Source organism: Felis catus, chromosome A3 (genome assembly GCF_018350175.1).
Source record: "Felis catus isolate Fca126 chromosome A3, F.catus_Fca126_mat1.0, whole genome shotgun sequence".
Taxonomy (NCBI): Eukaryota; Metazoa; Chordata; class Mammalia; order Carnivora; family Felidae; genus Felis; species Felis catus.
Genome location: NC_058370.1, coordinates 14,601,862 through 14,629,631, shown reverse-complemented (window position 1 = coordinate 14,629,631; position 27,770 = coordinate 14,601,862). Strand labels below are relative to the sequence as shown.

Genomic DNA, 27,770 nt, shown 5'->3' with positions numbered 1-27,770 from the left:
AAAAAAAAATGTGCATCCACGTATAACAAGAGAGACAGAGAGAGATGGCAAGCTAGTGTGGCAAAATCGTAACCAGGGGTGCATCCAGAGATGTTCGTTGTAGTGTTCTTCTGCTCTTCTGGGGGATTTGAAATTCTACAAAATATAAAGGTGGAAATAAAATCTCTCGACTCTATTTTTTTTTTAATTTTTTTTAACGTTTATTTATTTTTGAGACAGAGAGAGACAGAGCATGAACAGGGGAGGAGCAGAGAGAGAGGGAGACACAGAATCTGAAACAGGCTCCAGGCTCTGAGCTGTCAGCACAGAGCCCGACGCGGGGCTCGAACTCACGGACCGTGAGATCATGACCTGAGCCGAAGTCGGCCACTTAACCGACCAAGCCACCCAGGCACCCCTCTTGACTCTATTTTTAATAGGCATCTCAGTGGAAGCAAAATTAGACTTGCATACATAGTGCACGGACTACCCCTGGGGGCTCTGCATTATTTTTAATCTTCTGTTTGTTTTTCTAATACCGTTCTATGAATCTGTATGTCTTCCTTCGAATTCTCCTTTGGTCACATCTCACGGAGGTTTATATTTTCCGCTCTCATTGTCATTCATTAGAAGTGATTTATGGGGCGCCTGGGTGGCGCAGTCGGTTAAGCGTCCGACTTCAGCCAGGTCACGATCTCGCGGTCCGGGAGTTCGAGCCCTGCGTCGGGCTCTGGGCTGATGGCTCAGGGCCTGGAGCCTGTTTCCGATTCTGTGTCTCCCTCTCTCTCTGCCCCTCCCCCGTTCATGCTCTGTCTCTCTCTGTCCCAAAAATAAATAAAAAACGTTGAAAAAAAAAAAAAGAAGTGATTTATAATTTCTGTCTTGATTTTCTCTTTAACCCAGTAGACAGTTAAAAAGAGTGAAGTTTGATATTTGAGTCTATTAGGGTTTTGTTGGTGAAGTTTTTCGGGGTTTTTTGGTTAATGATTTCCGGTTTTATTGCACTGTGGTCTGTGAAATGGCCTGTAGTATTTTGGAATGCAGTGAATTTTCCTCTAGGCATTCCAGGGAGATGGTTCTTGAACACATCCTTGCTGCCATCATCCTTCAGCTTAAAGCTAGCTACAGAACATTCTTTGAGGCAAGAAGCCTGTGAGGTTTAGGGTGGACACAAGACCTTGCTTTTCTCTCCAGTCCAGAGGAAGGGAGCTGGCAGAGAAACTTTCCGCTTCCGGGTCCAGTGAGGGCCTGGGGACCAGAAGCACGGAGCCCAGGAGTCACGGTCAGAAGGAAACTGGTGAAATCTGGGAACTTTTGATCTATAGAAGTCCAAGTGTATCCTGAGGGAGAGGCTGCACCGGCCCACACAAGGGTGCTTTGGGATCACTGCTCTGGGGCACTTAAGAGGCCGTGGGGGAGGGGTGACTGGCTGACCCAGTCTCTTGATCTCAGGGTTGTGAGTTCAAGCCCCAGGTTGGGCATGGAGCCTACTTAAAAAACAAACAAACAAACAAACAAAGCTGGGGGGGGGGTGTAAACAATGTGCTGAATTCCCTCTTCCCCAGGAAAATGAGGAGACTGGAGAGCAGGGGACGTCCTTCTGGGAACCATGGCTTGCCAGCTGGAGGCCAGTGATCAGAAGGGCCAAGACCACTGGGCCATCCACAACTTGAGGGACTGATCCTGCCAAAGATCCCCAGCAGCTGACCATGTGCCCCGATGAGCCAGCAAAGGAAAATACCAACATACTGCTGGGGACCTAGAAGTGAGCAAGAGAAAGAACTAGAACATCACAGAGAACAGCAGGCACAGACCTCCTGGAGGAGAGAGAAGGCCCCCTGAACAGAAATCAACGACGAAAGCAACACCCAAAGAGGTACAAATACAGGGCAGTACACTCACTGACATAACGCGCCTTCTGGGCGGAAGGACACTCTCACGTCCAGACTAAACACCTCGGGAGAGGAGTCTGAGGAGGGACGGTCACTGTTGGAGCCTGACATGGAATAAATATCAATGGAGAAATAAGACAGCACACAAATCGAAGATTCAAAGAGATGGCAATCGTAAGGTGAAACGGAAGAGGGTTGAGGGGACAACGCAGGCAACCAAATACTCAGATACTGGAATCATTATTATCGGTGTAATGGGAATTCATAAGATGGAGGAAATGGAAAATAATTAACAAGCAATAATTAAAGAGCATAAAGCAAACATTAAAGGCAATAATTAAAGAGCATAAAGGAGGGAATTTTCCTTGAAAGTTTTCCAATAAATACTTGATCTGAAGAGTTGAATTCCAAACAGAACTTAGAAAAAAAAATAAAGCTCACCTTGAGGCATGTCCCGAAAAGCCGACTGAAGGCCAAACATAAATACAAGACTTTCCAGCTTCCAGGGGCGCCTGGGTGGCTCAGTCGGTTCAGCGTCTGACTTCACCTCAGGTTCGAGCCTCGCGTCTGGCTCTGTACTGACAGCTTGGAGCCTGCTTTGGATTCTGTGTCTTCCTCTCTCTCTGCCCCTCCCCTGCTCACGCACTGTCTCTCTCTCTCTAAAAAAGTAAATAAACATTAAAAATTAAAAAAAAAAAAAGCCTCCCAGCTTCCAGAAAGAGAAAATAAGTAGCTTACAAAGAAAACCAATGAGGCAGGCATTGGACTTCTTTCCTGCAACACTGAAAGCAAACAATAATCTGCAGGGTTTTGAGAGAAAATGAAAGATGAATAATAGTACCTGGAGGACCTCCCCCCCTCTGTAAGCCACCCCCCCCCATGTTGGGGGGAGGGGCAGATGGAGAATAAAAGCATTTATTTTTTTTGAATTTTTTAATGTATTTATTATTTCATAATATCTTTTTGCTTTTCTTTTCTTTAATTTTCTTTTTTAAAATTTACATCCAAATTAGGTAGCATATAGTGTAACAATGATTTCAGGAGTAGATTCCTTAGTGCCCCTGACCCATTTAGCCCACCCCCGCTCCCACAACCCCTCCAGTAACCCTCAGTTTGTTCTCCGTATTTATGAGTCTCTTCTGTTTTGTCCCCCTCCCTGTTTTTATAGTATTTTTGGTTCCCTTCCCTTATGTTCATCTGGTTTGTCTCTTAAAGTCCTCATATGAGTGAAGTCATAGGATTTTTGTCTTTCTCTGACTAATTTCACTTAGCCTAATACCCTCCAGTTCCATCCACGTAGCAAATGGCAAGATTTCATTCTTTTTGATTGCTGAGTAATACTCCATCGTATATACCACATTTTCTTTATCCATTCATCCATCGATGGACATTTGGGCTCTTTCCATACTTCGGCTATTGTTGATCGTGCCCATAAACATGGGGGTGCATGTGTCCCTTCAAAACAGCACACCTGTTTCCCTTGGGTAAATGCCTAGTAGTGCAATTGCTGGGTCGTAGGGTAGTTCTATTTTTAGTTTTTTGAGGAACCTCCATACTGCTTTCCAGAATGGCTGCACCAGCTTGCATTCCCACCAGCGGTGCCAATAGGGTCCTCTTTCTCCAAATCCTCACCAACATCCGTTGTTGCCTGGGTTGCAATGTTATAGAATAAAAGCATTTAAATCTCTACAGGGGTTGGGAGCATGGAGATTTAAAAGTGTTGTATTATAAGTGGGAAATAGATGGTATTTTTTCATATAATGGAAGATTATATAATTGCGATTATGTATTTTACTCTAAATGTGAAAAGGGGAAGGTAACTGCTGTCGGAATGGAAAAGTATCGAACACTAAAACCTAAGAGAAAAAAAGATAATCAATGGCCATGTTATCGAGCCAGCAAACACATGAAAAAGGAGAGAAATAACATAGAAAAATAAATAGTAAGGCTGAATTAAAACAGCAGGAATAAAGTATATTCATTTCTACACTAATCTCGCATGGGTTCCTGGGCATAAATGCCAGTGCAGACGCTGTGTGATGGTTTTTTTTTAAATGCTTGCATATTCCCGCTTCCCCCGGCATGTTGTTATCTGTCATGGTTTTACAGGGTCCTTCTAGGGATCCAGTCTGCTTCAGTCCGTGTGTTTGGGATCCCAACACTGGCTCAGGTCTGGAAACTGAGTGAGGGACGGTGGCTTTTTAAAGGGGTGATTAACTACCTGGTCAGGAGAGTTAAGTTGTGAAAGATGTATCTCCGTGGAGAAGAGACACAGGGTCATACATTTCTATGTACACTATGTTTAGGAAAAGTCCACGTTTAGTGGACTGTGGGCCATTCTTACCTCTCACTGGTGGTGTTGCAAGCCTTTGAAAAATTGCAAGCATTTTCTATATTTTCCACTATTTTTCCCAGTTTAGTTTTACTTGTTTTGAGGCAGGGGAGGGGCAGAGAGAGAGGAGAGAGAGAGAGAATCCCAAGCTGGTTCTGTGCTGTCAGCACAGAGCCCAACGCGGGCCTTGAACCCACAAACCATGAGATCGTGACCTGAGTGCAAACCAAGAACTGGCCGCCTACCCGACTGAGCCACCCGGGCGCCCCACATTTTTGTGCTGTAGCAGATGTACTTTGCCACACCAGTGATGATACGGGTGTAGGCGTGTTTTCTCTCCTCTGGAGGGAGGTTCCAGAAAATCACCTTGCTGTAGTGAGAGCAGTAGTCAACTTGCTGCCCTCCGAGGGTGTGGCCATCAGGGATCACGTGAGGCTTCCCAGGAAAGACTCCTTGTGAATTAGACAAGGTGGCTTCTCCCAGAGGAGTGGCAAAGGGGTCCCATAGCCTGGGCAGAGAGACTTTAATCAGTCCCTTTGTTGCCAAGTTAAAGGCACACCTGTCATACAGGCCAGTAGCACTCTCCTAGGTATTTACTCAAGAGCCATGAAAACCCATGACCTACACAAAGACTTGGACGTGAATACGCACACCTTTATTCACGACGGCCTTGAATGGGACACAAACCAAACATCCACGAACAAGTGAGCAAATGAACAAATTGTGATACAGCATCGCAATGGAATAGTACTCAGCAGTAAAAAGAAATGGACTATGAATATACACGGGGCGCCTGGGTGGCTCAGGCAGTTAAGTGTCCGACTTCGGCTCAGGTCATGATCTCATGGTTCGTGAGTCTGAACGTGCGTCGGGCTCTGTGCTGACCATGCAGAGCCTGTTTCGGATTCTGTGTCTCCCCCTCCTCTCTCTGCCCCTTCCCCACTCATGCTCTGTCTCTCTCTCTCTCTCTCTCTCTCTCTCTCAAAAATAAAGAAAACATTTAAAAAATTTTAAAATATATACCCAACAACATGGAGGAATCTCAAAATAATTACGCTGAGTGAAAGAAGCAAAAAAAGAGTGTGCAACACAAAGCAGATCGATGGTTGTTTCGGGATGGACTGGACCTGAAGGGGGGGGGGAGTAGGGTGGTACAGGAGAAACTTTCGGGAATGATTATAATGGATTATAATGGAATTTAAATTTTCCCTGGAGGAGTGCCTTCTGAACAATAACAAGATCTTTAGTTAGGAGCTCTTTATGTTGGACAGGATCGTGGCCTACCCCAAGTTCTAGGAGAAAGGACTGCCCTAACTTCATTTTTTTTTTTAAAAAAAAGGTTAATCAGAGACAGAGAGAGGGCGAGCAAGCAGGGAGGGGCAGAGAGAGAGAGAGAGAGAGAGAGGGAGAGAGGGAGAATTCCAAGCAGGCTTTGGGCTGCCACTGCTGAGCCAGACATAGGGCTTGAACCCATGAACCATGAGATCATGACCTGAGCTGAAATCAAGAGTCGTATGCTCAACCAACAGCCACCCAGGAGCCCCGGGATTGTCCTAACTTCAGATGTGGGCCAATGATGGGGCGTTCTCTTGATTCATCTTTCCTTATTGCAGTGTTTCTCAACCTTTATTTTTTACGTTACAGCTCCCCTCCACCCCGAAAAGCCCTTTTTAGATATTTTTTTCCCCTAATTGTTCCCTTCCCCATGAAACTTTAATACCATAGATATACTGTATATCTGTTTATGTACTATGGTCCTTTGAAGGCCACAAGCCATTACAGTATCTGAGATTTTGGGTTGGACCCAAGAACCAATTTTCACCCCCTTGGGGGCAATATTGTTCCCGTGGAGTATGCATGCCTATTCCTGTATGAAAATAATTAAAGTAAGCAAGGAAAAGGAGGTATAATTACAATTATCGATTTGATTCTTTGAAAGAAACACAGTGACACACATAGCTGTGAAAAATGTTTCCCCAGCACTGTGCATTAATGTGGGTTTATGAAAATGGGTGCCTGAAATGCCAAGGGGGGATTTGCAAGGCAGACAAGCTTTCAGGAAGTTATGGTCTTTCGTGTGCGATTAGAGCCCTCTGCTGGCCATTCCGGGAACATCCCCTAGTAAATTAAATGGAGCCCATTCATTCACCTGCTATTTTTTCAGTATCCGTAAGATGTCGTTGATGAGCTCCAGGCTTGGGTTCGAGGTTTAATGAGGTTTAATGAGTCATAATCACTCAGTGGTAAGGAGCAAAACTAGAATTAAAAGTCAGGTTTGCCTGAATCTAAAGCCCATACTGTCCTCCTTTGGAAGTCGAGGTTCATTTCTTCATCTATAGATGTCTAATTGGTCAAAAGTCTCCTCTTCCTTCATTGCTTTTGCAAGTTTATAAAAAATCAATTGGGGATATTTGTATGGGTCTGTTTCTGGGTTCTTCATTTTGTTCCATTGATCTACACGTCTATCTGTTCACTGATATCACACAGTCTTGATTATCCTAGCTTTATCATAAATTGTCAGTAGGCAGCCTTCCATTTTATTATTCTTTTTCAAAATTGTTTTAGCTATTCTCATTCCTTTCTCTTTCCATATAAACTTTAGAATAATCTTGCCCATATCTACAAAAAAAAACTGTTAGGATTTTTTTTAATTAAAAAAATGTTTATTTTTGAGAGAGAGACACACACACCAAGCAAAAGCAGGGGAGAGACAGAGAGAGAGGGAGACACAGAATCCGCTCCAGGCTCTGAGCTGTCAGCCCAGAACCTGACACAGGGGCTTGAACTCATGAACTGAGAGATCATGACCTGAGCCAGAGTTGGTCGCTTAACTGACTGGGCCACCCAGGCACCCCTCCTGTTAGGATTTTAATAGCAACTGCATTAAACATATGTATCAGTATGGGGAGAATTGACATCTTTACTGTGGTTGAGTTTTCCAATCCATGAACAAGGTATGTTCATCCATTTTTTTATTTAGATCATCTTTGATTAGCATTTTGTACTTTTCAGCATGCAAGTTCCACACGTTTCGTTAGATTTACACCTAACCATATATTTTTTGGGGGAGCAATTTAAAATGGTATTGTATTTTAAATTTTGGTGGCCATGTGTTCATTGTTGGAGTATTGAATTTCATGTTTACCTTATATCCTGTGACCTTACTGAACTCACTAGTCCTAGGAGGGTTTCTTTTCCTTTCCTTTTCTTTTCTGGAAGATTCCTTGGGTCTTCTACTTAGACAATCATGTCATCTGCAAGTAAGGACAGTTTTAATTCCTTCTTTTCTGATCTGTGTTTTTAAATTTTTTTGTCGCCTTATGAGACAGGCTAGAACTTCCAGCACTGTGTTGAATAAGGGTGGTGAGAGCAGATATCCTTGCCTTGTTCCTGATCTTGGGAGGGAAGCATCCAGTCTTTCACTATTAAGTCTCAACACTGGCTGTGGGTTTTATTAGATGCTCTTTATCAAGCTACCAACTATTCTTATTTTTTTTTGAGAGTTTTTGTCATGAATTTAAAATACTTTTTGTCAAATAATTTTCCTTCATTGGTCAATACAATGTGATTTTTCTTTCTTAGTTTATTAAGATAATGGATTACACTGATGGATTTTGAATATTAAACCAGCCTTGCATCCTTGCAATAAACCCCATGGTATATAATTCTTTCATATATTCACATGTCTTTTCATATAATTAATGAATAATTCTATTTACTATTATTTTGTTAAGGACTAGTGTGCTTATAGCCAAAGGAATATTGGTCTGTAATTTTTTTGTATTGTATATATTTTTATTTTTTGGTTTTGGCATCAGTGAATATTAGCTTCACAAACTAAACAGGGAAGTGTTTTCTTTTCTTTGGTTTTCTGGAATAAAGTGTATAGAATTGGTGTTAGTTCTTCCTTAAACACATGGTAGGATTCTCTGGTGAAATCATTTGGGCCTAGAGATTTCCTTTTGGGGAATTTTTATATTTCATTTCATTTCATTTCATTTCATTATTTCACTTCATTTTTATTTTTTTTTAATTTTTTTTAATGTTTATTTATTTTTGAGACAGAGAGAGACAAAGCATGAATGGGGGAGGGGCAGAGAGAGAGGGAGACACAGAACCGGAAGCAGGCTCCAGGCTCTGAGCCATCAGCCCAGAGCCCGACGCGGGGCTCGAATTCACGGACCTCGAGATCGTGACCTGAGCTGAAGTAGGACGCTTAACCGACTGAGCCACCCAGGCGCCCCTCACTTCATTTTTAGAGAAAGAGTGAGTTTGAGCTGGGGAGAGGCAAAGGGAGAGGACAGAATCCTAAGCAGACTCCACACTTAAGTGCACACCTCGACACTGGGCTCCATTCTACAACCCTCCGAGCCGAAATCAAGAGTCAGAAGCTCAAACAACTGAGCCACCCAGGCACCCCCTTTGGGGGAGGTTTTATATTACAAATTCAATTTCTTTAATTCTATTTCATATTGCGTGAGTTGTGGTAGTTTGTCGTTTTTTTTTTCTTTTTTTTCAGAATGGGTTAAGTTGTCACATTTATGGGTATAAAGCTGTTCATTGATTGCTCTATTAGTTTGATGTCTGTAGGGTCTGTCATGATATCACATTTCATTACTGATACTGGTAACTTGTGTCTTCTCTCTTTTTCTGTATCAATCTTTCTACAGACATCAATTTTATCCATTTTTAAAGAACCAACTCTTACCTTTGTTGCTTTTTTTTCCTATTATTTTTCTGTTTTCGGTGTCATTGGTATATTCTATTATTTCTTTCCTTGCTTGCTTTGGGTTTATTTTGTTCTTCTTTTTCTAGATTCTTGGATTGTGATCTTAGATTATGTCTCTCTTTTATTTATTTTTTTTACGTTTTATTTGTTTAAGTAATCTCTGCACCCAACACGGGGCTCCAACTCACAACTCCCAAGATCAAGAGTTGCTTGCTCCTCCGACTGAGCTAGCCAGGCCCCCCTTATGTTTCTCTTTTAAAATGTTTTTAGTACATCCCAAATATTTTGGTGTATCGTATTTTCATTTTCATTTAGTTCAATGTACTTCTATTAATTCTCTTGAGACTTCCTCTTTGATTTGTGGATTATTTAGAAGTGTGCTGCTTAGTTACCAAGTGTTAGGAGATGTTCATGTTATTTTTTTTCTACTGATTTGATTCTACTGTGGTCAGAGAAAACAGCCTAGATGATTTAAAAAATTTGAGGTTTATATTATGGTCTGCTGTCAAGTAGACCCTGTTGTTTGACGGTGTTAATTAAATTCTGTATCTTTAAAAATTTTTTTTAATGTTTATTTATTTTTGAGAGAGACAGAGACAGAATGTGAGTGGGTTGGGGCAGAGAGAGAGGGAGACACAGAATCTGAAGCAGGCTCCCGGCTCTGAGCTGTCAGCCCAGAGCCCCACACGGGGTTCACACTCACGAGCTGCAAGATCATGACCTCAGCCGAAGTTGGATGCTCAACCAACTGAGCTGCCCAGGCACCCCAAATTCTATATCTTTTTAAAAAATGTTTATTTTGAGAAGGAGAGAGAGCGCATGAGTGGGGAGGGGTAAAGAGAGAGGGAGAGAGAGAATCCCAAGCAGACTCCACACTGTCAACACAGAGCCCTACATGGGGCTCAAACCCACGAATCGTGAGATCATGACCTGAGCCAAAATTAAGAGCGGGACACTCAACCGACTGAGCCAGCCAGGCACCCCTGAATTATATATCTTTGATAATCTTCTGTCTCTTTCTATCAATTATTAAGACGGAGTGTTGGCGTCTCCAACTATTAATTGTGGATTTGTTTCTTTCTCCTTTTAGTTCCATCCATTTCTGCTTTACATATTTGGCAGATCTGGTTATTGTTGTTTGGTACATACACATTAGGATTGCTGTGTTTACTTTTATTATCATGTAATGTCTCTTTGTGTCTCTGGTAACTTTTTTCTTAGATGTTTAACTTTATTTGATATTAATGTAACCAGTCTTGGCTCTTTCTCGACTCTGTCTTCTCGGTTGCAGCTCCAGTGGCCACAGTTCAGTTGCTGACATGCGGCTCTTTGTGCCCAGGAGCTACACACCCTCGAGGTGACTGGTGAGGAGACTGTTGCCCAGATCAAGGCTCATGTAGTCCCTCTGGAGGGCATCGCTCCAGAAGATCAAGTGGTGCTCCTGGCAGGCACACCCCTAGAGGATGAGGCTACCCTAGGTCAGTTTGGAGTGGAGGCTCTGAACACCCTGGAAGTAGCCAGCTCCATGCTGGGAGGTAAAATCCATCATTCCCTGGCCCGTGCTGGGAAAGTAAGAGGGCAGACTCCCAAGGTGGCCAAACAGGAGAAAAAGAAGGCAGGCTGAGCCAAGAGGCAGAGGTAGTACAACCATTACTTTGCCAATGTTGTGCCCACCTTTGGCAAGAAGAAGGGCACCATGCCAACTCTTAAGTTCGTTGTAATCTTGGCTTTCCCCAGTAAAACCACTTAGTCCAGTCAAAAAAAAAATATATATATATATATAGCCACTTTTTTTCAATGCATGTTTGTGTGGTATATCTTTTCCCATCCTTTTACTTTTAACTAGCCTATATAATTTTATTTCAGGTGAGTTTCCTGAAGACGGGGGCATGTTTTTTAATTTGCACTGTCAATCTTTTAGTTGAGGTGTTTAGACCACTTATATTTAATGTAATAATTGACAAGTTAGAGCTTAAGTTTGCCATTTGGTTTTTTGTTTATTTCTATTATCACTGTTCTTCATTTTTCTCTATTTTCTTCTTCCTGTCTTCTTGTGTTACTGGGAACTTTTCAGAATTCTATTTTTATCTATCTATAGTGTTTTTGAGTTAGAGAGTGAGCAAGGGTGGAATGGGCTAGGTTTGCATTTGTTTCTTCTCTTGAGCAGGGTGCTGGGTAGGAGGAGCCCAGGACATGAATCAAAGGGCACAAGAAGATTCTGGAAACTGTGCTTTTGCAAGTGTGGCCTAGCCAACATACAGGCTGGTACTCTAAGAAGTGATTTCCTTGAGAGGTGCCTGGGTGGCTCAGTTGGTTAAGTGTCCAGCTGCAGCTCAGGTCATGATCTCACAGTTCATGAGTTCGAGCCCCATGTCAGGCTCTGTGCTGACGGCTCAGAGCCTGGAGCCTGCTTCAGATTCTGTGTCTCTCTCTCTGCCACTCCCCTGCTTATGCTCTGTCTTTCTCTCTCTCTCTCTCAAAAATAAACATTAAAAAAAAGTTTCTTGAGAGCATCAAGGAAGAGAATGAATATTATGTGCTGATCTGAAAAAAGCAACAATAGTGCAAATTCATATTAAAAAAAAGCAATAATATTGGAGCCAGAGAGACCTGGGTTCAACTCCAGGGTCTTGGCTTCCCTATAATACCAATAATTTTAAGTGACATTTATAACGCTTGTTTTCCTCGTCTCTAAAATAGTCTTGGAAAGAGAACTTATTTCATAAGCCTGTTTTATTTTATTTATCTTAAAATAATTTTTAATGTTGATTTTTGAGCGACACAGAGAGAGTGAAAATGGGGCAGGGGCAGAGAGAGGGAGACACGGAATCTGAAGCAGGCTCCAGGCTCTGAGCTGTCAGCACAGAGCCCGACGCGGGGCTTGGATTCACAGACTGCGAGATCATAACGTGGGCTGAAGTCAGATGCTCAACCGACTGAGCCACCCAGGCGCCCCCCACCCCCACCCGTAAGCCTGTTTTAAAGATTAAACGCAAAACGGCGTATACATACTTGCTTCATTGCTTGTTGCATAACAAAATCCTATTAAAAGCCATTACCACCACCACCACCACCACTCACTACGGGCACTTTGCTAGGTTCTTTTAATTAAGCAGCTCCACGAACTCTACAGCTGGTGTTGCCGTTCTTATTTTGACAAATAAATTGATGTGCGGAGAAATGAAGTAAGTCCTCCAGTCTAGTGGAGGTTCTGGGATCAAATCCTAGAACAACTTTACTTCAAATTTCACGTTTTCCCAATATACCATGCTGCTTAAAACCCAGACTTGGACTTTGATCATCTTTGAATTCTTCAGAGCACTCAGCCCAATAAAAATGCCCTCAAGTGACTCCAGGAAACACACGTTGAATTAAAATGGACTCCTGCCTTCTAGTCCTTGAATTTCTTGGTGTTTCTTCAGAGTTTGAGGCCAAATTGAATGTCTGGGGCTTCAGGATGGCTCCTGGACTCTCTAGACTGCTAGTTCTCTTAGTGGCCCCGTTTTGAGTTTACCAGAAGCCAGGTTTGGGATTCCAGGAGGCAGCGGGTGCCATCAGAGATAGACACCAGTCCCCGGGGTGGAGGTTCCATTTGAAGTGAATTTGTGCTTGGGGCCCGGATGCTGACTCCCTGTAAATACACCAGCTCTTGTGTGTTAGGAGGAGGCTCAAGGAATAATTCTAGTAAGGGGACTCACACTGAAACGAGACTTCTTACCAAGGCTCTGGGAACAGGCAGGAGGGCCTCAGACAGGAAGCCAGGTCAGATATAATTCTTGGTCTTCCTATTCTGAGCATGCAAAATTTGCAGTGTTACCCCCTGCAGAGACTGTCAGGACTGAGTGACAATGGAAGGCTTGGGGCAACTTCCAGAGAGGTGAACCGAGGGGCGCCTGGGTGGCTCAGTCGTTTAAGCCTCCGACTCTTGATTTCAGCGCAGGTCATGATCTCGCAGTTTGTGAGTTCAAGCCCCACATCAGGCTCTGCACTGACAGTGCAGAGTCTGCTTGGGATTTGCTGCCTCCCTCTCTCTCTGCCCCTCCTGTGTGTGCTCTCGCTCTCTCTCTCTCTCTCAAAAATAAATAAATAGACATTAAAAAAAAAGGAGGTGAACTGAACTGGGGGACTGGCAGGAAAAGATTCTACCAGAAAAAGACTATTACTGGGTGTCTGCAAGGGTACAATCTAGGTAGGAGGGCATCATCGGGCTCAGCTGAGGACATGCACATTCCATGCTTGCTTTATTCTCCACTCGTTCTTTCCAGATCATCACCTTTGGCCTCTAAGGATGTGCGGATTGCTCTGTACATTGACATGCAAAGTTCAGAATGACAATACTGGAGGCACATAATAGCTCTCATGGCCTGTTTGTATCCCTCCAAAATTCATATATTGAAATTCTAACCGCCCAGCTGTGATGGTGTTAGGAGGTGGAGGCTTCGAGAAGTGCTTAGGTCATGAGGTTGAGCTCTTTTAATGGGATTACTGCCCTTATAAGAGACCCTACAGAGCTCTCTCACCCCTCCCACCATGTGAAGCGACAGTGCACCAGGAAGTGAGCCCTCAGCAGACCCTGCCATGGTCTCAGACTTCCCAGCCACCAGCACCAGGAGAAATAAATTTCTGTTCTTTATTAGACCCTCAGTCTGTGGGATTATTATAGCAGCCCAAACAGACGAAGACAATAAAGTTGTCTCAATCTGCTCTTTGTTTTAAAGATTAATAAAATTGGGCTGGAGGCCATGCCAAGATTAGAAGTCAAGGTGCCCATCCTCAGGGCCCTGTCCGTCATTCCAAATGAAGTCAAAACACGCATCTCAAAAAGTTTCTTACTAGAAAGGACAACCAAGGGAGCGCCATCAGTCAAAAAGACACACGTTTGAAAGCCCATTCCCTTCTCTGCTCTTTCCAGACCTTCCTGTGGATCCTCACGTTACGGAGGGTTAAAAACATTAGTTTAAAAAACAAAACATTAGTTTAAGACAGAAAAGCAGCATAACCTGGATATATATACATATTAATGGCCACTTCCCTATGAGATCATTTTTGATGAGACGCTGAAGAACTTAAAGGTTAAGAGCATATTTGGATCGGGGCGCCTGAGTGGCTCAGTTGGTTAAATGTCCGACTTCGGCTTAGGTCACGATCTCACGGTTCATGAGTTTGAGGCCTGTATTGGGATCCATGCTGACAGTGCAGAGCCTGTTTGAGATTCTCTGTCTCTCTCTCTCTGTCTCTACCCCTTCCCTGTTCTCTCTCTCAAAATAAATAAGTAAACATTTTTTTTTTTTTAAAAGAAAAAGTCATGGGGCGCCTGGGTGGCTCAGTTGGTTAAGCGGCCGACTTCGGCTCAGGTCATGATCTCGCGGTCCGTGAGTTCGAGCCCCGCGTCAGGCTCTGTGCTGACAGCTCAGAGCCTGGAGCCTGTTTCAGATTCTGTGTCTCCCTCTCTCTGACCCTCCCCCGTTCATGCTCTGTCTCTCTCTGTCTCAAAAATAAATAAATGTTGAAAAAAAAATAAAAAATAAATAAATAAAAGAAAAAGTCATTATGGAAATTTTGGATATAGAAAAATAGATGAATGAAAAATATCTTAACTATGATCCTTATGCCAAAACACCACTTTTGTTAACATTCTAATGCAATGATCTTGAAGCCTGTTTCTTGAAAATCAAAGTCTATAAACAGAAATAGTTATGTATGCATAGATATGATACAGCATATTAAAAGCAACACCTGTATACTCGTGACCCCTTTAAGAAACATGAAGCTTTCTCTCTCTGTAAATGTAAGTCCCTTTTTCCTCCACAAGTGTAATAGCTATCCTAGATTTTGTTAATCATCCACTTTCTTTCCTTTGTAGTTTTATGGCTCACATATATATTTCTATGTGTATATTTACACAAAGATCTATCTATCTATGTTCCCAAACAATGTACTCCTGCATCATTTTTTTAAAAAAATTTAAAGTTTATTTTTGAGAAAGAGAGAAACAGAGCATGGGCAGGGGAGGGGCAGAGAGAGAGGGAGACACAGAATCCGAAGCAGGCTCCAGGCTCCGAGCTGTCAGCACAGAGCCTGATGCGGGGCTCAAACCCACAAACCGTGAGATCATGACCTGAGCTGAACTCAGACACTCAACTGACTGAGCCATCCAGGCACCCGTGAATTCTTTGCATTTTGAACTTTGTTTTTGAAATGCAGTAACATGATAGCTATATATATATTTTTCCATTCAACATTATTGCTTTAAGGTATAATAATCTTGCGGTGTCTAACTCATTAATTCATTTTCATTGTTATATATTATCTCCATGGTATGACCATCACCAACATCTATTTATCTAGTCTGTCACTAACGGGCATTTTTTACTTTCCGCTTTTTTAAAACTGTTATTAAAAAAATTATTGCAGTGATGCGGTGAACATTCTTGTACACGTCTGTGGCTGCGGCTGTGCAAGAGTTTCTCCAGGGCAGCGTTGTTCTGTGATGGAGCCACGTCTTCGTGGATGAACCTCTTCTTCCTGTCCTTTTCCCGACACATTGTAGGACGTTTGGGATCTGCGGCCCTCCCACACGCTAACTGCCTGTAGCACCCTGTCACAGTGACAGCCAAACCATCCCAGTGTTTCCAAATACCCCTTTGGGAGGCGCAGTTGAGAACTATTGTTTTCGGGTACGTCTCTAGAAGTGGAATTGTTGGGTCACAGGTTAGGGGATGGCTCCATTTCCACTTAGTCTCTATGTGCTGTACTGTTGAGATTCGGGAACAGCGGTGGGTTCCTGCACACAAATCGACTGTACACGTGATTCATGTCGTGTGGCACACTCATGTACTATATGCGTATAGTCCAAAATGCCTCAGTCTTCACACATACATTTCAGGCTGTTGCATCAATGACTTAAATTATTTACGCTTTTAGAAAAGCTCCACGCTTCACAATCTATTAACAGAATATCTTCCGTTCTCTTTTCTATAATAAGTTTGGTATCACATCTGAAACAGGACTTCTGGTTAATACTTCCGCAAGAACATTTTTATCCATATTCCTTAAACTGATACATTTCCCCTCAATTTCCTTGAATATTTGTCGAAAGATTTCACATGTTCAAAGCATTCATGAGGTTTCACTCCCACATGAATCCTCTAGTTCCAATAAGCTATAACCGACTGATGAAGACTTTCCTACACGTGTTGACATCTTAGCTTTTCAGCCCTGTGATTTTGTTGACGTTCAACGAGTCTGACTTGTAGACACAGGCTTCCGCACGCAGGCAGCGTTGATGGGAGTTTTCTTCTTGTGTGTTTTTCTCTGACATTCGGTGAGGGCTGACCTCTGGCCGAAGATTTTCCTACATTCATTACATTCATAGGGTTTTTTCCCCCGTGTGAATTCTCTGATGTTTCGCGAGGGCTGATTTTTTCATGGAAGGTTTTCCCACATTCAGGGCATTTGTCGGGTTTCTCTCCTGTGTGGGTCCTTTGATGCTGAGTAAGGTTTGACTTCACACAGAAGGTTTTCCCACATTCATTACATTTGTACGGTTTCTCTCCTGTGTGAGTTCTCTGATGTTCAGTGAGGTTGGACTTCACAAAGAAGGACTTCCCACACTCATTACACTCAAAGGGCCTTTTTTCCTGTGTGTGTGCTCTGAGGTTGAGCAAGGTCTGTTTTCTTACGAAAACTTTTCCTACATCTATTACAGTCATAGGCTTTCTTTCCCTTGTGAGCGCTCTGATGTTGAGTGAGTTTTGGCTTCTCACAGGAGGACTTCTCACATTTTTTTTTACCTTTAAAGCTGTTCTCTCTTGTGTTAATTCTCTGATTTAGGGGGAGGTGTGACTCCTTCTTTACAGTGCTCTCACTATCATTACCCTCACTAAGTTTTTCTGTTGTATGAGTTCTCTGATGTTGAGTAGGCATGGCTTTGCGTGGAAGGATTTCCCACATTTATCACCGTCATAGATTTTCTTTCCAAGAGTTCTCTCACTCTGAATGTGGTATGACTTCCACAAGGTTTCCTCACTTTCATTATACTTCTTGGGTTTTCCACCTCTGTACCCTCTCTGATGTTGAGTTCGGTTGGACTTCCTGCTAAAGGATTTCTCTAGTTTATTACAATCATAGTATTTCTCCCCTAGGTGAGCTCTCTGATGTGCATGTTTTGACTTCATGCATGAAGATTTCCTGTTTTTATTGGATTCATGCGATTTCCTTTCCCTAAGGGTTCTTGGATGAGCATTGAGCTTTAACTTTTGGGTGATGGCTTGTCTGCATTCATTACCTTCAGAGGATTTCTCTCCTTTGTGAGCTCTCTAACGTGTAACAAAGGCCGCCTTTTTGTGAAAGACTTTCCCACACTTATTATATTCAAGAATCTTCTTCAAAACAGAATTCTTCTGATGTTGTATAAACTCCTCATTATGTCTGTGGGATTTCTTTTGATCATTTTCACAGGGCTTGTTCCCTGGGTGAGTCTTCTCATGTACCATATCAAGGAATCCACATCCATTGAGATCGTTAGGCTTTTTTCTTATCTGGTTTCTATTAATAATAATTAATCCTGAAACACTTTTCAAGCTTGTTCCAGAGGAGTCACATTTATGGGATATTTTTCTTGAGGGCACTGGATTTGTGGCCATATTAAATGCTTCTCTCAACATCTTGCCTCTCTCCATAGTCAATATTCTGCTGTTGAAGAATAAAGCTTGCCTCAAGTATTTACCTACCTTTTCTTGGCTTCTTTCTTTCATGTTATTGGCTTTCTGGCGTTCTAGAAATATGAAAAATTGATACACATTATAAATCTTCACACATTTCTTGAGATACAGCATGTGCACAAGTGGACTATGTAGAGTTGATTCTTAAGTTTTTAGACATAGTCTTCTGGGATGAAAGAAGTCCTGAGCAAATATTTATTCTACTCTTTTGGTTTGGTAGCATGATAACAAAGACAAAAACACATTGTGGTAGGAAAAGTAGAAAGAGGAGAGAAAGCTGAAAATTAATACCAGTGACTTTGGTTTGTTACGAATATGCTGTCAGAATGGACAGAGAGGCTGAGCCAGCATGGTGACGTCCTTGTAACACAATCTGTGCCGCAAAAGGGAAGGTGGCTGTGGCGCTGGCCCCTCGGGGTCACAGGTCAGCATGCTGAGAACGGCGTGGAGAGCGCTGAGGTCGCTTCAGACCCAGGCAGCGGCCCAGGCTCCAGTCCGTGGGCTGCCGGGCGGTGCGCGCACCAGGCCTCCCCGCCACCAGTGGGGCCTTCCCTCCCCTCCTGGGGGTGTCACCCTCCTGGCTGCTTGTGGATATGCCACCCAGAAACCAGTCCAGCCCAGCCAAGAAGATGACCCACCTACCCCCTTCCACAACTGCTCAAAGACTACCAGAACATTCCTGGAACTGAGAAGTTTGATGACGTTGTAAGAAGACTCTTGTCTTTGGAAATGGCCAACCAGAAGGAGAAACTAAAAGTCAAGCAAGATCAGTTGATGAAGAAGATTGTGGCAAACCCTGAGAGTAGCAGCTTCCTGGAGGCTCGAATTGTCGCCTTGACCATCAAGATCTGCAATTACGAAGCGCACACGCGGAGCCACTGAAAGGACGAGACGCACAAGGGCTGTCTGCTGATGAGCATCCACCAGAGGAGCAAGATACTCACAAGACCAACCTCCATAAGACCAACCATGTGCCTTTGAGAAGGTATGCAAGGACCTGGGGACGGAGTACACCTTTCCCCCTCCGTTCCACTGGAAAGCCCACCACCGCTGGGCGACCAAGAAGGCCCTGTGCATTCGGGTTTTCCGGGAGGTACAAAGGCTGAGAAGCAAAAAAAGGGCCTTAAAATCTGCAGCAGCAGCAGCCCAGAAGGCCAGAAGAGCCCAGAAAGCCCTTCCAAAGCTGGACCAGAGGCAATCAAAGAAAACCAATAAATCATATTAGAGTTCTGTCAAAAAGAATGGCTAGAGGGCTTGAAATAAGACATAAGGAATGGTGAACTGAGCAAAAAGGATGCTCAGGAAAACAAGGAGGGAGGATATTCAGAGGACAGGCAAAGACAAGGGACAGTGAGGAGGGAGACAAGGGAGACTGGGGGGCGGGGTAAGAAGGAAGTACCAGAGCCCAGATCAGGTTTACAGCAGGTCAGAGACTAGAGCCATATCCTCCCCGCGCCCATATTTTAACACCTGCAGCGGAATCCTTACTCCATTCTCCATGTTCCCAATCTCTTCCTCCTCTTTCCCATTCTGTACACCAACTCCCAATTAAACCTATGAAATTACTAAGTTCCTTGGGTCTAAAGGTCAGTCTTATAGTTCATCCCCATCTCTTCACAGAGCTGTGATATGGTGAAACAACGTCCAAAGAGAGTGTTAAAATAGGCGAGAACCAGCCATTCACCTCTGCATTCTGGTTGGTGGGGCTTCATTTGATTCTATCAGAATTGGTCACCAGTTATCTGTCCTGACTGACACCTCTACTTTTCCCTCTTTCGATCTGCTGATTTACTTTGCCAACCCATTGTGTCCTGTCACAATACTAATTTTTAATTCCACCTTTATATCATGTTTTCTTCCTCTCTGATTTCTCTTTTCTGTGAAAACTCAAGCAGCTGGCTATCCAACTCGGTCCAAGGACCTTCATTAATCTTTGTCTTAAAAATTTTTTTTAGCTATGGGTGATTATTATTATCCTCTGCTATTATCATTTTATGCAATAAAATCCACGGTATGCCTAAAAATATATGACTTTTCCGTAGCAGATAAAACAAATAGAAGCCAATACGTGAGCAAGGAAAATTTGATATTGGATTTTTATACCTAGAGTTTACGCTAGGTTCTTATACCCAAAATCACAATACAATTTTGAGTGACCAGTCCAGTCCTGTCAGATCATATCGGACCAGGGCATTTAATTCTGTGAACTGGAAATCTCTAGATACAAACCCACTCTCGTGTTCTTACTCGGGTAGCACACAGTCTATCCTTCGCTCTACTCAGAACCTATACATCCTTCAGGGCAATGCTACCATCCAATTGCTTTTTTTTTTTTTTTAAACGTTTAACAGAGAGAGACAGAGCATGAATGGGGGATGGTCAGAGAGAGAGGGAGACACAGAATCTGAAACAGGCTCCAGGCTCCGAGCTGTCAGCACAGAGCCCGACGCGGGGCTCGAACTCACTGACCGGGAGATCATGACCTGAGCTGAAGTCGGATGCCTAACCGACTGAGCCACCCAAGCGCCCCCCAATTGCTTTTTTAAACAAGAATCTCATCACTTCAAGTTCCATTTACGGCAAGGTTTGCAAGTAAGTACTATCTGCACAATGTGTTCTGACACTATTTTCCATGGCTGGTTTGTATGGTGTTCTTTTCGACTTCTACTTCCGTGACCAAGCCTGATTTCTGTTGCTTTCAGTTTGGGATTTCAGCCGCCTCCAACCACTAACGAAAATGGGGCTGACATGTTGCTCTTATTTTTCTTGTGGCCTTTGAATAACTTGCAAGAAAAGAGGAGGCGATTCTGACTTCACGCATCCACCTGCAATGCTGGAACTCACTCCCTCCTTCTCAAAACCCTTTGTTCATGTGGCTTCTGGGACACCACTGTCTTCTGGTTCTCCTCCCTCCATACTGGGTGCTTCTCAGTCTCCCTTGCTAGGGCCGCGTGCCTTCCTGACCTCCAAACGTAGTGCTTACAGGTGCAGTCCTTGACCCCCTCTCTAATGTCTCACTCGGAGTACAAGTCAGTCTTCTGAGGACCAGAAAGCTTTGCTCCTGCTGACTCTCTGACATGAGCTGAGACTTTCTTCTGACCCCGCTCTGGTCCCACTGACGGCTTGCTGTTCCCTGATTACACCCAGGAGACTCGCATCTCAGAGGCTCTTGTACCTGCTGCTCCCTCAATCTGGAAATCTCTCAGATAACCTGTGGCTTACTCCATCCTGTTTGAAACTGTATTCTACTGTTCCTGACCAATGTCCACCTTTGCAAAGAGGCCTTCCCCGACTTCCTTTCCAGAACAGCACTCCATGTCAGTCCCAATGCCCTTCAACTGATTTCAGTTTTTCATACTGCTGATCACTACCAGACATATATACATATATATATATATATATATACACACACACACACACACACACACATATATACATATAAATGTATATATGTACACACGTAAATATGTATATATACATATATGTGTGTATATATACATATATATGCATATATATACATTTTTTGCTAATTTTTTAGCAATACACATTTTTGCTAATTGTAATATACACAATTACAATACAATATACAATATAAACTTTTTTGCTAATATTGTTAGCAATATACATTTTTGCTAATTGTAATATATACAATTTTTGCTAATTGCCAATTTTTTGTATATATATACACATATATATCCATATATGGATCCATATATGGATATATATGTGTATATATATACAAAAAATTGGCAATTAGCAAAAAATATATATATACATATATATGCATATATATACACACATATATATGCTTATATATACATATATATGTATATATATATTTTTTGCTAATTGCCAATTTTTTGTATACATATACATATATATGCATATATATACACACATATATATACACATATGTGCATGTATATACACATACATATATGTATATATGTGTGTATATATGTATATATATATATATATATTTTGCTAATTGCCAATTTTTTGCTAAATTTGCCAATTTGCTAATTGGGTCTACTGATAGGAGTAGAGACTTTGTATCCCCTCTGCTTGGAGTGTGACTGGTGCACAGCAGGTGCTTAATAAATATTTGTTGAGGGGCGCCTGGGTGGCTCAGTTAAGCATCTGACTCTTTTTTTTTTTTTAACATTTATTTATTTTTGAGACAGAGAGAGACAGAGCATGAACGGGGGAGGGGCAGAGAGAGAGGGAGACACAGAATCGGAAACAAGCTCCAGGCTCCGAGCCATCAGCCCAGAGCCTGACGCGGGGCTCGAACTCACAGACCGCGAGATCGTGACCTGGCTGAAGTCGGACGCTTAACCGACTGTGCCACCCAGGCGCCCAGCATCTGACTCTTGATTTTGGCTCAGGTCATGATCTCATGGTTCGTGAGATCAAGCCCCGCATTGGGCCGTGTGCTGACAGTGTGGAGCCTGCTTGGGATTCCCTCTCTCTCCCAGCCTCAAAATAAATGAATAAACATGAAAAAAAAAGAATATCTGTTGAACATAAGAGTGGACCAACAACTGTATATTTACAGAGTGTTTGGCACAGAAGGGAAGGTGAATGGCCATTGCTGAACAGAAAGACAGGGAAATGAAGGTCTCGGGTGAGGAAGGCAGCAATTGGGTTCTACGAAAACCCAGCCAATCTCTCTGTATGTAAAAGTCAAACAGAACACGAAGAGCATTTACTCATGAGAGTGCTATTTGGAGGTTTGATATCTAAGGCATGGTGATCATCTGTCTTTAGTCACTTCTAGAAGCCTATAAAAGAAATTCCTGGGGCACCTGGGTGGTTCAGTTGGTTAAGTGTCCAACTCTTGATTTCAGCTCAGGTCATGATCTCACGGTTGGCAGGTTTGAGCCCCACGTCGGGCTCTGTGCTGACAGTGTGGAGCCTGCTTGGGAGTCTCTCTCTCCCCTCTCTCTCTGCCCCTACCCCGCTTGCTCTCTCTCTCAAAAGAAATATATAAACTTAAAATAAAAGAGATTTCTAAAACATTTTGAAAAATACCCTGAACTGGCCATTTGGGATCCAATGTCCACCAGACACCTTCTGTCTACCTTCGTTAACTCGCCTGGGGGGCTCTGACTTGGGAGTTCCCTCCTTGGTACCCATGGCTCTTCTCCTTGCTCCAACTTGAATATCAGCTCAGCTTTGGTGACACAGCGCCCTGTTGTGGGAAATGACATGGGGCTTGGCAAAGTTGCTGAAGGTTCAGGCCCTTTGAAGAATCAGAAGAGAGAAGCTTTAGAAGCTGTACGATGACAGAGCCTTCATCAAAGGAGACCTCTGCACCAGGGAGGCGAGGATACAACATACTTTCAAGTCCCGAAAAGGGTCTTTAAATCCCACATCTCAAGTCTGATACTCGCTACATCCTACAATGATTTGGTTCCTAAGATAGGAAATGGATGCTGTTGGTAGTTGAGCGGGGAGCGGTGCTTACCCAGGGACGCCAGGTGCCCATAGTTCTCCAGCATCACATCCCTGCACAGGAGCCTCTGGGCCGGGTCCAGCAGCCGCCACTCCTTCCTGGTGAAGTCCACAGATACATCTTCGAACAACACTGATCCCTGTAACAGACCAATCCTGCTCTCTGTGAAGTGCTCAAGACCAGACAATGTGGGAAATATGCGTGGGAATGAATCCCTACTGCGTTCAATGTTAAGAATTTACCAGAAAACATTACAAAGGATGTCAGCCATTAACCTTCCTTCATGTTATGCTTTGTGGGAGAAAGACATCATAATAGAAATACTCTGTCTCTCCATTTACTTATTAATTCATAAAATGATAAAAATGGGAGTCCCTTTATATGCCTAGAACTGTTCTAGTTGTAGAGGATGGTAAAGCAAAGGAGACACTGGTCCCTTTTTTAAGGTGTTTACAGACCATCGAGGAGACTTTCTACAAAACACATACATGCACAATAATAAATTATGGGGGCCGTGCAAAAATGTGTATATAAGGTGGAGTGAAATCACAAAGGGAGGGGTGTTCAATCTCCTTGTTTTCTCAGGTCACGTTCATCACGGAGATCAATATTTGATTGCACACCAATCAGTGTGAGTTTCGTGTGGATATGGGCAACAGCTAAGCAAAGGTGTAGGAACGTTAAAAACACATTAAATTAAGAGAGCTGTGAGTGGTGCAGTGGGACAGGATAAGGCTGGGGGCTTTGATGAGACTCAGAGCAGGAGAGGCACTTAGTGGTCAGACACAGAGAAATTTTGGACTTTCTCCTGGAGACCACTGGCCTCCAGGTATTTATCAACCCCGCCAGTAAGAGTTCCTAAGCCTCCCTCGGTGCATTAACTTGTAAATGACGTACCTCTACGACTCTTCAGCTACCCACCAAAGGGTAAAGCTTCCTTTCTTAATTTTTGTAGGCACGAAAGACACACAAAAGGGTATTCTAATACTTTCTTTGCATACCATACACTGCTTGATTGTCTCATGCAGTTTTCCGGGGTGGACACCTGGCTTTGGGGATGACTTCCGTGGACAATGGGGATATCTATATCTATCTATCTATCTATCTATCTATCTATCTATCTATCTATCTGTCTATCTATCATGATCAGATTCATATTTGGAAAGCAACGCCCTAGGAGCAGAGTGGGGGAGTGTGTGAAAGCAGTGGTTTCTTAACCGACATGATTTTGCCTGCTGCTGGGGGGGCACCTGGCAATGTCTGGAGACACTTGTCATTGTCCCAGCTGAGGAAAAGGTGCTTCTGGTATATAGTGGGGGGAGTCCAGGGATGCTGTGGAATGTTCTGTGATGCCCAGGACAGCCTCTACAACAAAGGATTATCTGGCCCCAAATACCGAGAGCGTTGAGGTTGAGAAAGCTTATTTTAAAGGGAAGTCAGAGAGCCAAGTAATAACTAGTATAAGAGAAGATTTTAATGTAGTAACAGGGGCATTTACGAGTGCAGCAGATTCTGGGGTGCCTGGGTGGCTCAGCGGGTTAAGCGTCTAGCTTCGGCCCAGGTCATGAACTCGAAGTTTGTGGGGTTCAAGCCCTACGTCAGGCTCTGTGCTGTGCTGACTACTCAGAGCCTGGAGTCTACTTTGGATTCTGTGTCTCCCTCTCTCTCTGCCCCTCCCCCACTTGCACTTTGTCTCTCTCTCTCAAAAATAAAGATTAGAAAAATGAAAAAAAAAGATATGGAAAAAAAAAGGTGCGGTGGAGGGGCACCTGGGTGGCTCAGTCTGTTAAGTGTCCAACTTCAGCTCAGGTTATGATCTCACTGCGCGTGAGTTTGAGCCCCACAGTGGGGCTCTGTGCTGACAGCGTGGAGCCTGGAGCCTGCTTCTCCTTCTGTGCCTCCCTCTCTCTCTGCCCCTCCCCCACTCGTGCTCGGTCTCTGTCTCTCAAAAATACGTAAAAGTGAAAAAAAATTAATAATAAAAAAAAAAGCACAGCAGATTCTAAATGGAATTAATCAGCGATTGGTTAGGGAAAGCAGGGAAATGGAACACTACTTACTCCGAGGTTATATCCAAGAGCAGCTGGGTCGACGCTGGTGGCATATACGAAACTAACCACTCAGGAGAGAGACAGAGAGCGGGGTAGATCTTGGACATGTTCTGTGTCAGGCGTCTGTGACACATACGGGTGGAGAGGTCGGGTTAGCAGTTGAAGTAGGCTTCGCACTGCCAGCATGGAGCCCGACGCGGGGCTCGAACCCACAAAACGTGAGATCATGACCCAAGCCAAAGGAATCAAGAGTCAGACGCTTCACCAACTGAGCCCCCCAGGTGCCCAGTATCTGCAGCATCTAGAGCAGAGGAGGTCCACAGTGATGCTCACTAAACAGCCATCAAACGAATGAAGCCACCGGCGGTGACAATTTCAAGAATAAGTGATGCTTTCAACACCACAAGATGGGCTGGATTCATCTCCAGATTTCTCTCTTCTGCCTCCAAAGCCATAGCAGGAAGAGACATAAAAACACCAATACATTATCAGGGCAGAGGAGTACAGGGAAGGGGGCTGTCAGCAAGTGACAAATTCTGACTGGCTTCTGTAAGATACAGAGTAGGAGGCACGTACTGGAGGCGCTGTGCTCAACCCCCTAATACAAACACGGAATGTGCAAGAGTCTTCGGTTCTGTCCAGAGCCAGGCGGGATCTCCCAACTCAGAACCGGCCACAGCAGGACGTGGGCTCCGGGCTGAAGAACCAGGAGAGTGAGTCGGGGATATGAGAAAAGACAGCCACACTTCTGGGTTGTTCTTACACCCCCGAGGGGTTGCCTAAGGGTTGACGCTCAGGATTGTGTTTCCTGTAAAATGTAGGAGAACCACCTCCACGAGTCTGCGTGAACTTTGCAACCCAAGAGGGAAGCAAGTACTATGCGGAGGGCCCTGAACTGGCCATAGCCTTTCTTTTAAGGCAACTTTCGGGAAACAGACCAACGTGCTCTGCCATCAGGTAAGGCACTGCCGGCTTTGGCGGGGGAAGGGAGGGTCCCCTCGAGCTCTGTCCCCCGTCTATTGAGCCTACAGAGAGGTCTGTCTGTACACATCTCCCAACAATCCCCATGAAAGGCCCCCAAGTCCGCCCTTTCATTCAAGGGAAAAGCTCGCCAAAGACACAGACTCCTGTGTTGCTGAGTGAACACACATCAGCTGCCTGGATCTAATGAGGTTTTTGCCTTTCCATTTACACAGAAAACTAAAAAGGGCCCAGATGCGGGAGTAAAAACAACCATCGGAAAAATAAGCATTCACAAGTAAAACTGCTTAACAAATTATTTATTTTCTGTAAATAGAAACCAACATCTTAAAAAATAAGCACCAAGATGAATAGATTGAAGCATAGGGAAACAAAATCAATTTAGATATTGAAGACAAATATTTTTAAGACTTCAAATTGGTGTCCCTAGATTGATGTAAGAGTCTTACTTCCATAAAATGAGAAAAGTTGATTGCTTGCATTTCTATACACCAATAATCGAGCAGCAGAAAGATAAATCAAGGAATACCTAGGAATAAACCTAACCAAACAGGTGAAAAAATCTATACCCTGAAAATGATAGAAAGCTTATGAAAGAAATTGAAGAAGGCCCAAAAAGGCGGAAAAAACATTCCATGCTCATGGATAGGAAGAACAAATATTGTTAAAATGTCGATACTGCCCAAAGCCATCTACATATTCAATGCAATCCCATCAAAATAACAGCAGCATTCTTCACAGAGCTAGAACAAACAATCCTAAACTTTGTATGGAACCAGGAAAGACCCCAAATAGCCAAAGGAATCTTGGAAAAGAAAACCAAAGCAGGAGGCATCACAATCCCGGACTTCAAGATGTATTACAAAGCTGTAATCATCAAGACAGTATGGTATTGGCACAAAACAGACACTCAGATCAATGGAACAGAATAGAGAACCCAGAAATGGACCCACAAACGTATGGCCAACTAATCTTTGACAAAGAAGTAAAGAATATACAATGGAATAAAGACGGTCTCTTCAGCAAATGGTGCTGGGAAAACTGGACAGAAACATGCAGAAAAAATAAACCTGGACCACTTTCTTACACCATACACAAAAATAAACTCAAAATGGATGAAAGACCTAAACATGAGACAGGAAGCCATCAAAATCACAGGGAAGAAAGCAGGCAAAAACCTCTTTGACCTCAGCCCCAGCAACTTCTTACTCAACATGTCTCCGGAGGCAAGGAAACTAAAGCAAAAATGAACTACCGGGACCTCATCAAAATAAAAAGCTTCTGCACAACGAAGGAAACAATCAGCAAAACTAAAAGGCAACCGACAGAATGGGAGAAGATATTTGCAAACGACATATCAGATAAAGGGTTAGGATCCAAAATCTATAAAGAACTTATCAAACTCAACACCCAAAAAACAAATAATCCAGTGAAGAAATGGGCCAAAGACATGAATAGACACTTCTCCAAAGAAGACATCCAGACGGCCAAATGACACATGAAAAAATGCTCCACATCACTCCTCATCAGGGAAATACAAATCAAAACCACAATGAGATACCACCTCACACCTGTCAGGATGGCTAAAATTAACAACCCAGGCAACAATAGGCATTGGCGAGGAT

General features: G+C 43.3%; 1 long non-coding RNA gene across 1 annotated transcript; it reads right to left on the bottom strand.

Annotated features, from left to right (window-relative positions):
• On the bottom strand, positions 1-26,695 carry LOC109497970. The gene is made up of 6 exons (XR_006595133.1): positions 25,174-26,695; positions 23,126-23,252; positions 4,570-4,711; positions 2,313-2,530; positions 1,882-1,975; positions 1-135 (listed from the first exon to the last, which is right to left on the bottom strand). It is a non-coding gene; the product is annotated as an uncharacterized LOC109497970 (long non-coding RNA).
• Positions 26,696-27,770: the final 1,075 nt, after the last annotated feature.